Here is a 12924-nt window from a genome sequence, read left to right as displayed (position 1 = left end):
TTCATAAGAAACATTACACTACCTAGGATTTTAGCATACTCTTCTTGGAAAACACTCTTACCCGACTTTTCACATAAAGGTATACTAGCGTCATAGGGTGTTCTAGCAGGCACTTCATCGAAGCAGTTAAACTTTTCAACACTTTTTCCACATAATGAGATTGATTTCAAGAAATTCCATTAGAGTTTCGAATAACCTTAACTTCTAGGATTACATCAGCTTCTGCTAAATCCTTCATCTCAAATTGTGATGACAAAAAATCTTTGGTTTTAATTACTACATCCAAATTATTACCAAGTATTAACACGTCATCAACATAAAGGCATATAATCACATAATCAAATTCTATCATTTTTGAATCGACACACGAATTAGAACTGTTAACCATAGCCATTACTCACCAAAGTGTTGTTATATTTCTCATACCACTGTTTAGGTGCTTGTTTTAAACCATATAATGATTTACTCAATTTACACACTTTATTCTCTTGACCCTTAAACACAAAACCTTCAGGTTGCGACATATATATCTCTTCCCTTAGTTCACCATTCAAAAAGGCAGTTTTAACATCCATCTGATGAATAATAAGATTATGAATGGTAGCTAAATCGACTAGATTTCTTATAGTCAAAATTTTAGTCACAGGAGAATAAGTATCAAAATAGTCAATATCTTTCTTTTGTGTAAAACTTCTCTAACCACAAGTCTAGCTTGAACCTTTCTATTGTACCGTCAGGTCTCATTTTTCTTTTAAAGATCCATTTACTCATAATGGGTTTGCTACCATTAGGTAAATCAGTCAGTTCCTAAGTCTGATTAGACACAATAGAATCAAGTTCACTTTTAATAGCATCTTTCCAAAAACTAGCATCAACAGATTTCATTGCCTCATTATATGTTTTTGGATCATTTTCTATTAAAAAAGCTGAAAAAAAAACTCATCACTAGCACAAACAGTGTATCCATGTTCAGACAACAAAGTTGAGACAAAATCAGCTCCAAAGTTCTTTGGACATCTAGGTCTCTTAGTCCTTCTAGGTTTAACAATATGATCAATAGAAGTGCTACTACTAGCATCTGAAGAGATATCATTAGATGTAACATGTAAACTAGGAGATGATACAATATTCTTCTGTAATGGAAAAACATGCTCGAAAAATACAGCATCTCTAACTTCAGACATAGAGCGATCACTGAAAGACATGAATCGATAAACAGAGCTATTTTGAGCATAACAAGTAAAAAAACAATCATAGGTTTTCGGTCCAACGGTAGATCTCCTAAAGTCAGGTAAACCCACTTTAGCCAAACACTCCCATACCCTAAGGAAGCTCAGGTTAGGAGGATAGCCCTTCCAAATCTCGTACGGTGTCTTATCAATTATCTTATAAGGTACACGGTTAAGAATATGACAAGCCGATAGAATTGCTCCCCCCCCACATATCGTCAGATAGGCCATAACATAAAAGCATAGCATTCATCCTTTCTTTTAATGTTCTATTTTTTCGTTCAGCTACTCCATTAGACTGAGGTAAGTAAGGTGGAATAGTCTCATGTATTAGACCTTTTTTCTCACAAAAATCAGCTAAATAGTTTGATTTATACCCACCTCCTTTGTCAGACCTTACCCTTTTAATTTTTCTGTCAAGTTGGTTTCGACTTCATTCTTAAAACTTATAAACGAATGTTATGTCGTTATTTAGACTAAATAATAGTCATCTTATGATATCAAAATTACATACTAATTTTGTTTAGTCTAAATCTACATGCATGCATAAAAAGAGATGGTATAAAACCATCTTAAGACAAGAATTCCTTACATTGTTATAAGGCAAAAATTTGGCACAACTCAAGGACTCCTTCCTTGATGTTATTCTTGAGCTAATCCAATAAGGATGATCCTCCAACACCTTAATTACCAATGTAGGTAATCTCCTAAAGTGGCACCCAAGACTAACCCAAAATACTACTAAAATACTAACTAGGTAAATGTAGTAGTAACCTTGTTTATTTGTATATTAGATGTACTAAATAATATTATTACTTTGATAATATTATTAGTTAATTTTATATGTGTTTTTGGATGAAAAATATGAATAAAATAAGAAGAAAAAATGGTCTTTAATGGAGGAGAAGCAACCGAAATTTTATAGCCTCAAAAACCAAGTTTTTCTTCAAATTTTTCCTCTTATGAAATGGGGTGAATAGTTAAGTATTTATAGCTATGCAAATGTAAACAATTCACATACAAAAGATAGTGGGAAATGCCTACCTTTTCCACTCACAATGAGTGTATTAGTAGTGTATAAAAATCTGTCCAAATGGTCCCTCCGGGTCAATTTCGATTTTCGACATTTGCCCCACAAATGCTTATAAGTCTTATATTTAATTATCTGATATAATTAAATATTAATTTGATTATTGAACAATTAAATAATACAAATTAACAACCAATGACTACTTAATTATTAAGTAATCATAAGACTATTTTATCAACATACAATGTGTCAATATTAACCCATTTAGCTAATTTTACAACCTCTTATAAAATTTAATAGCTAATTAATTCCACCTCAAAACATATACACATATCGTATAAAATTAATTAATTAACAATTAATTAATAAATTCTAATTTATTTATTTATTATTTAAATATCACATAATTAAATATTAAATCTCCTTGTCCCGAGTTCGTAACCCGTCATCAAATAATACATTTACGTGACTAATTAAAAGTCAAATAATACAAGGAATTAATTATCTCGTATCTCATACAAACAATTAATTCTCTCTTTTTGGGTATCATCCTATAGGTGTGACCTAAAGGGATCAGCTGATCACCACCGTCACACGACAGTAATGTCAAACTCTAGTCAGCCAATCATTACCGATTAACGATGACCAGCTGACAAATAAAAAGATAAATCTCTAATATTTCTTTTACGAGATTTAATATGTAAACACACTCATTGTGGAGGACACTACTCTAACAATCTCCCACTTGTCCGAACAAGTATGCGTTACCAATTCTCTTGTCCAATAATATCTCCCACTCAATGCAAGATGTCTTTCAGTTCGTTCTTGCACGTGATCATATCATAAAGTGGTTTCCTCGATCATGTCTTTCAGTTCGTTATTGCACGTGATCATATCATAAAGTGGTTTCCTCGATCAGGAGAATGACTGTCTGACCGGATAATCTACTATAGATCTCATCCGAGCGTGGCCACGCATTCACAGTCATCTCTCCTCGAGTGGCCCTGAGATAAAATATGACATAAATGGACAATCCCGTTGACCTATTTCCTTCGTTCGATACAGATCACAATGACCCAGTAAATGCTCATCGGCCTCCTTTTACGGTGCGACCTACAATATTTTAATTATTACATATCATATAATTTACAACAATTCTGGCATTCATCTCAATCCCATCGAAACTACATGACTATCATGTTTAGTTTGAGACAATGGCTTGGTTAAAGGATCATCGATATTGTCAGCTGTCCCAACCTTACAAACTGTAATTTCTTTCCTTTCTATTAAATCTCTAATTACATGAAATTTCCTAAGTAAATGTCTAGACTTGTTACTAGACTTGGGCTCTTTTGCTTGAAAAATAGCCTCACTGTTATCACAATACAAAGTGATAGGATCCTCGACGGTCGGAACTACCTTTAGTCCCTCTAAAAATTGCCTAATCCAAACAGCTTCCTTTGCGGCCTTCGTAGGTCAGTAATGTACTCGACTTCCGTTGTAGAATCGCGATCCTGAGACTCCTTGAAACTTCTCTAGCAAACCGTCCCTCCATTCAACAAAATAACAAAATCAGCCTGGGATTTCAAATCATCCATATCGGTTTGGAAACTGACATCCTTATAACCTCTTATACGTAATTCAGATTCTCCTCCAAACACTAGAATGAATCTTTAGTCCTTCTCAAGTACTTCAGAATATTCTTGACGGCTATCCAGTGACTCTCACCTGGATTCTTCTGATAATGACTCTTCATACTCAAAGCATACGAGACGTCAGGACGAGAACACATCATAGCATACATGATCGATCCAACAGCGGAAGCATAGGGAATCGATTTCATGCGTTCAATATCCTTAGGTTCCGTAGGACAATGTGACTTACTCAAAGTAATCCCACTGCCTATAGTAGGTAGAAAACCTCTCTTGGAGTTTTTCATATTGAATCGGTCAAGAATCTTATCGATATAGGCTTCTTGACTCAATGCTAATATCCTTTTGGATCTATCCTTATAGATCCGAATACCCAAGATGCGCTGAGCTTCTCCCAAATCTTTCATTTGGAAGTGATTTCCTAACCACTTCTTAACAGAAGCAAGCATATCTACATCATTCCCAATGAGTAATATGTCGTCCACATAAAGAAGTAAGAAAACAACTTTACTCCCACTAAACTTCATGTATAAACATGGTTCCTCAACACTTCGATAAAAACCATTCTGTTTAATAACATGATCAAAACGATGATTCCAACTCCTTGACGCTTGCTTAAGACCATAAATGGATCTCTTAAATTTGCATACTTTGTTAGGATTTTTAGTATCCACAAAACCCTCAGGTTGTGTCATGAACACTTCCTCTTCCAGAAACCCGTTCAGGAAAGCGGTTTTGACATCCATTTGCCATATCTCATAGTCATGAAATGCAGCAATCGCTAACATTATCCAAACAGATCTAAGCATAACAACTGATGCAAAAGTCTCGTCATAGTGTAAACCATGAACCTGAGTGAAACCTTTTGCCACCAATCTAGCTTTGTAGACATCTTTATGTCCATCCATGCCGATTTTAATCTTGAATGTCCACTTACACTGAAGAGGTCGAACATCTTGAGGTAAGTCAACCAGGTCCATACCTGATTATCGTACATGGAATCCATTTCGGATTGCATGACCTCGAGCCATAGTTTAGAGTCAGAACTCGTAATAGCTGCTTTATAGGTCTTGGGTTCATCACTTTCTAAAAGTAAAACCTCATAGTCACCATCTTCCTCGATAATACCAAGGTATCTATCAGGCTGGCGACTAACCCTTTCTGACCTCCTAGGTTCAACAGAAACAATAACCGATTGAGATGTAGAAGGAACATCTTCCTGCACTGTCACATCATTTTGTGGCTCTTGAACTTCATCAAGTTCAAATTTCCTCCCACTCTGTCTCCTAGAAATAAACTCTTTTTATAGAAAGACAGCTTCACGAGCCACAAACACTTTGTTCTCATTACTGTTGTAGAAGTAATATCCACAAGTTTCCTTAGGGTAGCCTACAAAAATATAATTTTCAGAACGAGGTGCAAGCTTATCGTCAGACTTACTCTTGACATAAGCATCACAACCCCATACTTTCATGTATAGCAAACTCGGGACCTTCCCTTTCTATATCTCATATGGAGTTTTGTCAGTTGCTTTAGTGGGACTTTTATTAAGTGAGCGTACAACAGATAGAATGGCAAAACCTCAGAATGACTTTGGAAACTAAGTTTGACTCATCATAGATTGGACCATATCTAATAATGTTCGATTCCTCCTCTCAGCCACACCATTTAATTGTGGAGTGCCGGGAGGAGTTAACTGAGATACAATACCGCAGTTTTTAAGGTGATCTTTGAAGTCATTACTTAAATACTCCCCACCAGGATCTGATTGTAATGTTTTAATCTTCTTATTTAATTGGTTTTCTACTTCATTCTGAAACTCTTTGAACTTGTCAAAAGCTTCACTTTTATACCTCATTAAGTAGATATACCCATATCTACTCATGTCATCGGTAAAAGTAATGAAATAGTCATAATTACCTCTAGTAGTGAATATCATTGGACTACATACATCGTTATGTATTAAACCCAATAATTCAGTAGCTCGAGATCCTTTTCCTTGAAAAGGTGAATGGGTCATCTTACCAAGAAGACAAGATTCACATGTACCAAATGATTCAAAATCAAAAGGTTTAATTACACCAGTCGACACTAGTCTTTTAATGCGTTTCTCGTTGATATGTCCTAATCGACAATACCATAAATAAGATAGATCGGTATCACCAGTTTTGAGTCTTTTATTATCTAAATGATAAACATCATTGCAAGTGTCTAGAATATAAATTCCATTGATCGAAATAGCTTGGCTATATACAATCCATTAATGGAAAAAGTACAACACTTGTCTTTTATTACAAAGAAAAACTCTTTTGTGTCTAACACAGATACGGATATTATATTTCTAGATAGCGTTGGTACAAAATAACAATTATTGAGATACAACTGCAATCCTGAAGCTAAACTAAGTACATAAGTTCCTACTGAGACGACGACTACTTTAGACCCGTTTCACATTCGGAGATCGACATCACCCTTGTTTAGCTTTCTTATGCTTTTTAGGCCCTGCAAATGATTGCACAAATGAGAACCACAACCAGTATCTAATAACCAAGTTGTATTTGAAGCATAATTTATATCTATCATAAAAGATTCGGTTGAGAAATTACATGTTGGCTTTACAATGCCAGCTTTTATGTCATCCAGGTACTTAGTACAATTACGCCTCCAATGTCCTTTTTATTACAATAATTACAAGTATCTTTAAGAGGATTTTCCTTTTTAGGTTTAGGTTTGGTAGAGCTATTCATAATAGCCTTACCATTGCCCTCCACATGTACGGGCTTCTTACCTGCATTCCTCTTAAACCGCTTCTTCCCCTTCAAATTAATCGCAAGAACATCTTTCCTTGTACTCCTACTCAATCCCATGTCCTTCTCTGCTTGCACAAATAGAGAATTGAGCTCATGTAAACTCTTTTTCATGTTCGTCATATTGTAATTTACCCTAAATTGGGTAAATCCCTTGACGTGCGAGAGAGAGTGGAGCACTCGGTCCACCACAAGTTCGTCGGGGATTTTACATCCCAACCCCTCTAAAGTTTCCACGTACTCAATCATTTTAAGTACGTGTGAACTTACAGGTTGACCATCTTTGAGGTTTGCCTCAAAGAAACGAAATGCGGTGTCATATTGAATTATTCTCGGGGCTTGAGAAAACATAGTTGAAAGCCTCGAGAACACTTCATATGCATCACGAAACTTGACACATTGCCGTTGTAAAGCAGGATCCATGGACCAAATCAAAACATTTTCTACTGCGGCAGATTCTTTTTGATAACTAGAATAAGCCTTCCTTACATCAGCAGTGGCCCTAGTATTAGGTGAAGGGGGAGAGGGATCGACAAGGTAGCGTAATTTGCCATCTCCTGCGGCAGCTAACCGTAGTTGTTCTTCCCAATCTTTAAAATTACTACCATCGTCTTTTAAAGTATATTTGTCCATAAATGAACGGAGCCATGAATCTCTAGGTAAGGTGACGGTTTGACTAGTAGAAGCCATCGTGATTACTGCAAAGGAAATAAAGGAAAGATTAACATTTATCATTTTAAATATCTTAACTTGTGAAACCTTTTTAACAAGTTCCCATTTATATAATGATCTCCCACTGAATTATATAAACGATTTCAAGATCCAATTTCATATAAACACGGGCACGGTGGACCGATTCAACCTATATTTATATAAATTTGGTGAGTCAACATTTTGCCTGATTCTACTACTAGAACTCTTGGTTGACAGATTTTCTTAAAATCTATCTTTTAGCCCCAGAATAAATATGGGCACGGTGGACCGATTTAACCCATATTCATTCCGTTGAGTCCAACCAATTTTCACGTGTAATAACCTTTATTACCCTACTTACCCAACGTAAAAAGAGTGTACCTCGGTAATCCGAGCCTACCTCTAATGAAGAAGGGATTCATAGGTGATATTATTTGGTAAGGCTTTATCTCAATTTTAAACTAATGTGAGAGATCTTATCAATTTAATTGTCTATCACTTTTAAGTGAACAAAATTGGTGAATGCTAGACGATTAAATCGATAACAACAAAAATAAAACATGTAGTGACGATTTGGCATGTATGCATAAATGTAAACAAGCAAGTCCTAATATGGCCACCTAGTTAATCTAATTAACTAAAATTATTACATATCGGAAACCAACTCCTTGGTCCCTTGAGTCTTCATAAATTGGCCTCCTTCTTTAGGATTTCGGAACGCCATTCCGAAAACACCGTCTTCATGAAAACTCCGTATTTAGATGCTTCATCTAATTACTAATAATTAAATTACATTGCAATACCCTATTATACAATTTGTAATAAAATTAAAATAAAAACTATTAATTAATTACAAATTAGGCGATACGAAATCGCAATTAATTACAAAACAAGTCGATAGTCCCTTACATTACGGGAAATACCAACTTCTACCTATGGCCATATTAGGAAAATTACATAATTAAAATGCTAAAAACCATTCATCTAAATCTAAATGAATAATAAAATGCATTATGTAAATATGACATGCCAAATCGTCTTACTTACCAACAATGATCATTGAGCTTGCCTTGACGGAATTTTTACCAAAAAAAATTCATAATCAATTCTTAAAACAATTTTAAGACTCACTCATCATACTAATCTGGTCTAATATCAAAATAATTATTCTCAACAATTATCTTGAATTTATATGGGAATTTAAAACACAATTATGACAAAAATGACATAATAATTCACAATTATCTTATAAAAATTCCATTTAATTTAAAAATTTATGGAAAATAAAATTTCAAAGCCATGAACATTCTGGTCTTACACCAAAAATGCCATGCAAGTGAAAATTTTTAGTTTTAAAATTTATTTAAAACGATTTCACAATTTAATCGGAAAACGGACAATTTTTACGACTTAATTCTAAATCAAACCATAAAATTGAAATAACTTTAAAATAAAATTTTATAAATTTTGGAAAAATTTCCAGGAGCTAAAAATTCAAAAATTTCGAGCCCAAAAATTAAATCAATATTTATTTATAAAATAACCACTATTTACCAATTTTTATCAAATAAAAATCAATAAACTAAATAAATTAATCACATTAACTTAAAATTTCTATTTTTCTCAGAAATAAAACATGCATGTGGTTATTTCTAAATAAACATACATAAAATTAACATCCATCCCATTTTAATTAACTCTTAATTAATTTTAATGCATTTTAACTCAATTTTATGCCATTTTAAGTCATAAAAAGTAAATAAATTAACAAAAAATCAAAATTTTCGTCCCATATCATTCTAGGACCAGATTATATACATACAAGACCATATTATGTGATAAAAATTAATTTTAATGACATAATATCAATTTTACTAATTTATCTCATAAATTACTAAAATCGTCTTAAGACAACATGCATGTATTTAACAATGCTCTGATACCACTTGTTCGTTATTTAGACTAAATAATAGTCATCTTATGATATCAAAATTACATACTAATTTTGTTTAGTCTAAATCTACATGCATGCATAAAAAGAGATGGTATAAAACCATCTTAAGACAAGAATTCCTTACATTGTTATAAGGCAAAAATTGGGCACAACTCAAGGACTCCTTTCTTGATGTTGTTCTTGAACTTATCCAATAAGGATGATCCTCCAACACCTTAATTACCAATGTAGGTAATCTCCTAAGGTGGCACCCAAGACTAACCCAAAATACTACTAAAATACTAACTAGGTAAATGTAGTAGTAACCTTGTTTATTTGTATATTTGATGTACTAAATAATATTATTACTTTGATAATATTATTAGTTAATTTTATATGTGTTTTTGGATGAACAATGTGAATAAAATAAGAAGAAAAAATGGTCTTTAATGGAGGAGAAACAACCGGAATTTTATAGGCTCAAAGACCAAGTTTTTCTTCAAATTTTTCCTCTTATGAAATGGGATGAATAGTTGGGTATTTATAGTCATACAAATGTAAACAATTCACATAAAAAATATAGTGGGAAATGCCTACCTTTTCCACTCACAATGAGTGTATTAGTAGTGTATAAAAATATGTCCAAATGGTCCCCTCCGGGTCCATTTCGATTTTCATTTGCCCAAATCTTATAAGTCTTATATTTAATTATCTGACACAATTAAATATGAATTTGATTATTGAACAATTAAATAATACAAATTAACAACCAATGACTACTTAACTATTAAGTAATCATAAGACTATTTTATCAACATACAATGTGTCAATATTAACCCATTTAGCTAATTTTACAATCTCTTGTAAAATTTAATAGCTAATTAATTCCATCTCAAAACATATACACATATCGTATAAAATTAATTAATTAACAACTAATTAATAAATTCTAATTTATTTATTTATTATTTAAATATCACATAATTAAATAATAAATCTCCTTGTCCCGAGTTCGTAACCCGTTATCAAATAATACATTTACGTGACTAATTAAAAGTCAAATAATACAAGGAATTAATTATCTCGTATCTCATACAAACAATTAATTCTTTCTTTTTGGGTATCATCCTATAGGTGTGACGTAAAGGGATTAGCTGATCACCACCGTCACACGACAGTAATGTCAAACTCTAGTCAGCCAATCATTACCGATTAACGATGACCAGCTGACAAATAAAAAGATAAATCTCTGATATTCCTTTTACGAGATTTAATATGTAAACGCACTCATTGTGGAGGGCACTACTCCAACATGTTCTGCTTCATCTTTAGTCTTAAGCAAATAAACACGGGTGTATCTTGAACAGTCGTTTATAAAAGTGACATAATAATTTTTACCATCTCTACTTGCAACATTTTTAAAGTCAGCTAGGTCGGTGTGATTTAGTTCAAGAAGACTTGTATTCCTAGTTGTAACTAGTTTACTAGGTTTCTTTGCGAATTTAGTCTCAACACAACTAGCACATTTAGAGAATTCTTGACTCGACAAACTTGGAATTAAACTCATAGTTCTAAGCTTTTTAATGTAGTATATTCACATGACCTAATCTACCGTGCCAAACGTCAATAGACTCAGCAATATAAGCAGAAGTAGAAGCAATATTATTAAAAACTGAATCAGTGTTCAATACAAATAAACCCCCAGATAGATAACTCTTACCCACAAATTCCCCATTACGCGACATTACAACCTTGTCAGCCTTAAAAAAAAGGTTTCAAACCAGCTTTGTTCAATAAGGCACTAGACACGAGGTTTCGACGCAATGAGGGTACAAATAAAACATTAGTGAGAGTAAGTGTTTTCCCCGAGGTGAGTTTGAGAAAGATCTTGCCTTTGCCTGTGATTAATACAGATGAAGAATTACCTATGTAGACACATTCCCCATTAGCTACTTCCTTGAACTCAGCAAATAACCCCTTTTCAGCACAGAGGTGTCTGGAAGCACGAGTATCCAAGACCCATTTAGCAACATTACCCACCAAATTTGCTTCCACAATGACAGCAGCAATGATATCATTAGTCACAGCAACATTGGCTTTAGCAGTTTTCTTTTCATTGCACTGGTAGTCTTTCTGACCAATTTTCCCATAGACATAGCAAACAATAGGACCCTTTGGTTTCTGAATCTTAGCAACTGGTTTGGTATGCTTCCCTGGACCATTCTTCTTAGCAGGACCCTGCTTCTTACCCTGACCAACTGATGAGTAGTATTTTGGTCGCATTTCACCCTCATTTATACCTTACTTTGACTCGATTTGATGAGAATTAATTATCTAATAGCTTATTTTAGTATTTAATTAGAAATAATGTTTTATTAGAATAATTGATAATAATTTTTATATCTTGAGAATTAGTTACTGCAAGTTTGTTACTTTAATACCGGGGATGTAACAAATTATCCCCATAACTTATATACTATGTGCAATTCAACCCCTTAAGTTTCACTTGTAGCAAATTAATCCCGTAAATTTTTTAAAATGTGCAATTAAGCCCAAATCAATTTTTCTACCATTGTTTTTAACTAAAACTTATTATTTTCTATTATAAAAATCATTTTAATATATCTATTAAAAAATAAATAGAATATTTATATATGCACCAAAAAATGTGAATCAAATTTAAGATCAAAAAAAATTTGGGCATGTTAATTTTTCATTGTAACTTCACTAAAAAAATAAAAATTCTCATATTATGAATATTTTTTCACTAAAAAAATAAAAAAAAAATATTTGATTATGCTATCTAATAATTAGAAATTATAGGATTAATATTTGATCAATAATTTTGACTTTTAATAATAGTAAATATATTTAATTTAGTAAATTTCATTATTAAAAATAAGATATTGTGAGATCCCTGAAAAAAATCTCCTTTTTGAAATTAAGTAAATAGGTGGAGTCGCCAGTAGGTTTTATAAAAAACATACAAAAATAAAGTTAACGGAAAAGGCCCCTTTTGATCCCTGGAATGGGGACTGATCCGTCACTCCGGTCTGAACCAAAGATTGCGGATTCGGGGGTAAAGGTACGATCAGGGAAAGTGTTAGGCACCCGGATCGCCCATCAAACTGACGGCCTCTACTATTTATTTGTAATATTATATATTTGACGAAATTAGACAGAGAAAAGAAAGTTAGTAGCAAACTTTATACAATTATTTACAAGACAATTAATAGGTTAGTTTATACAACAAATAGAGAAAATAAATAAAAGACAAAATAAAAAGAAAGAGTAAAGACAGAGTAAAGAAAAACTTATTTGATGTCGGTACCCTCAGGCCTATGTGGATGTTGACTATGAATAAAGATCGACTTTGTCGTTAATTATCGGCTCTTATGCGCTTATATGAAACTGAGACGATTTATTTGAATGGTTTGATTTGAATTTGGGATTGTATATTTGAGACCGAGTATGTGAGTATGGAATCTGTGATTCGGATCTTCTGTGTATCGGGAATATCTCGTTATATTTTGTCCGTCTGGTAATTCTTGTCCCCCCCTTCAATGATTGCTGGCTTTTG

Source organism: Silene latifolia, chromosome 7 (genome assembly GCF_048544455.1).
Source record: "Silene latifolia isolate original U9 population chromosome 7, ASM4854445v1, whole genome shotgun sequence".
NCBI lineage: Eukaryota > Viridiplantae > Streptophyta > Magnoliopsida > Caryophyllales > Caryophyllaceae > Silene > Silene latifolia.
The sequence above is the reverse complement of the archived record's forward strand: the minus strand, read 5'-3'. Positions refer to the sequence as shown.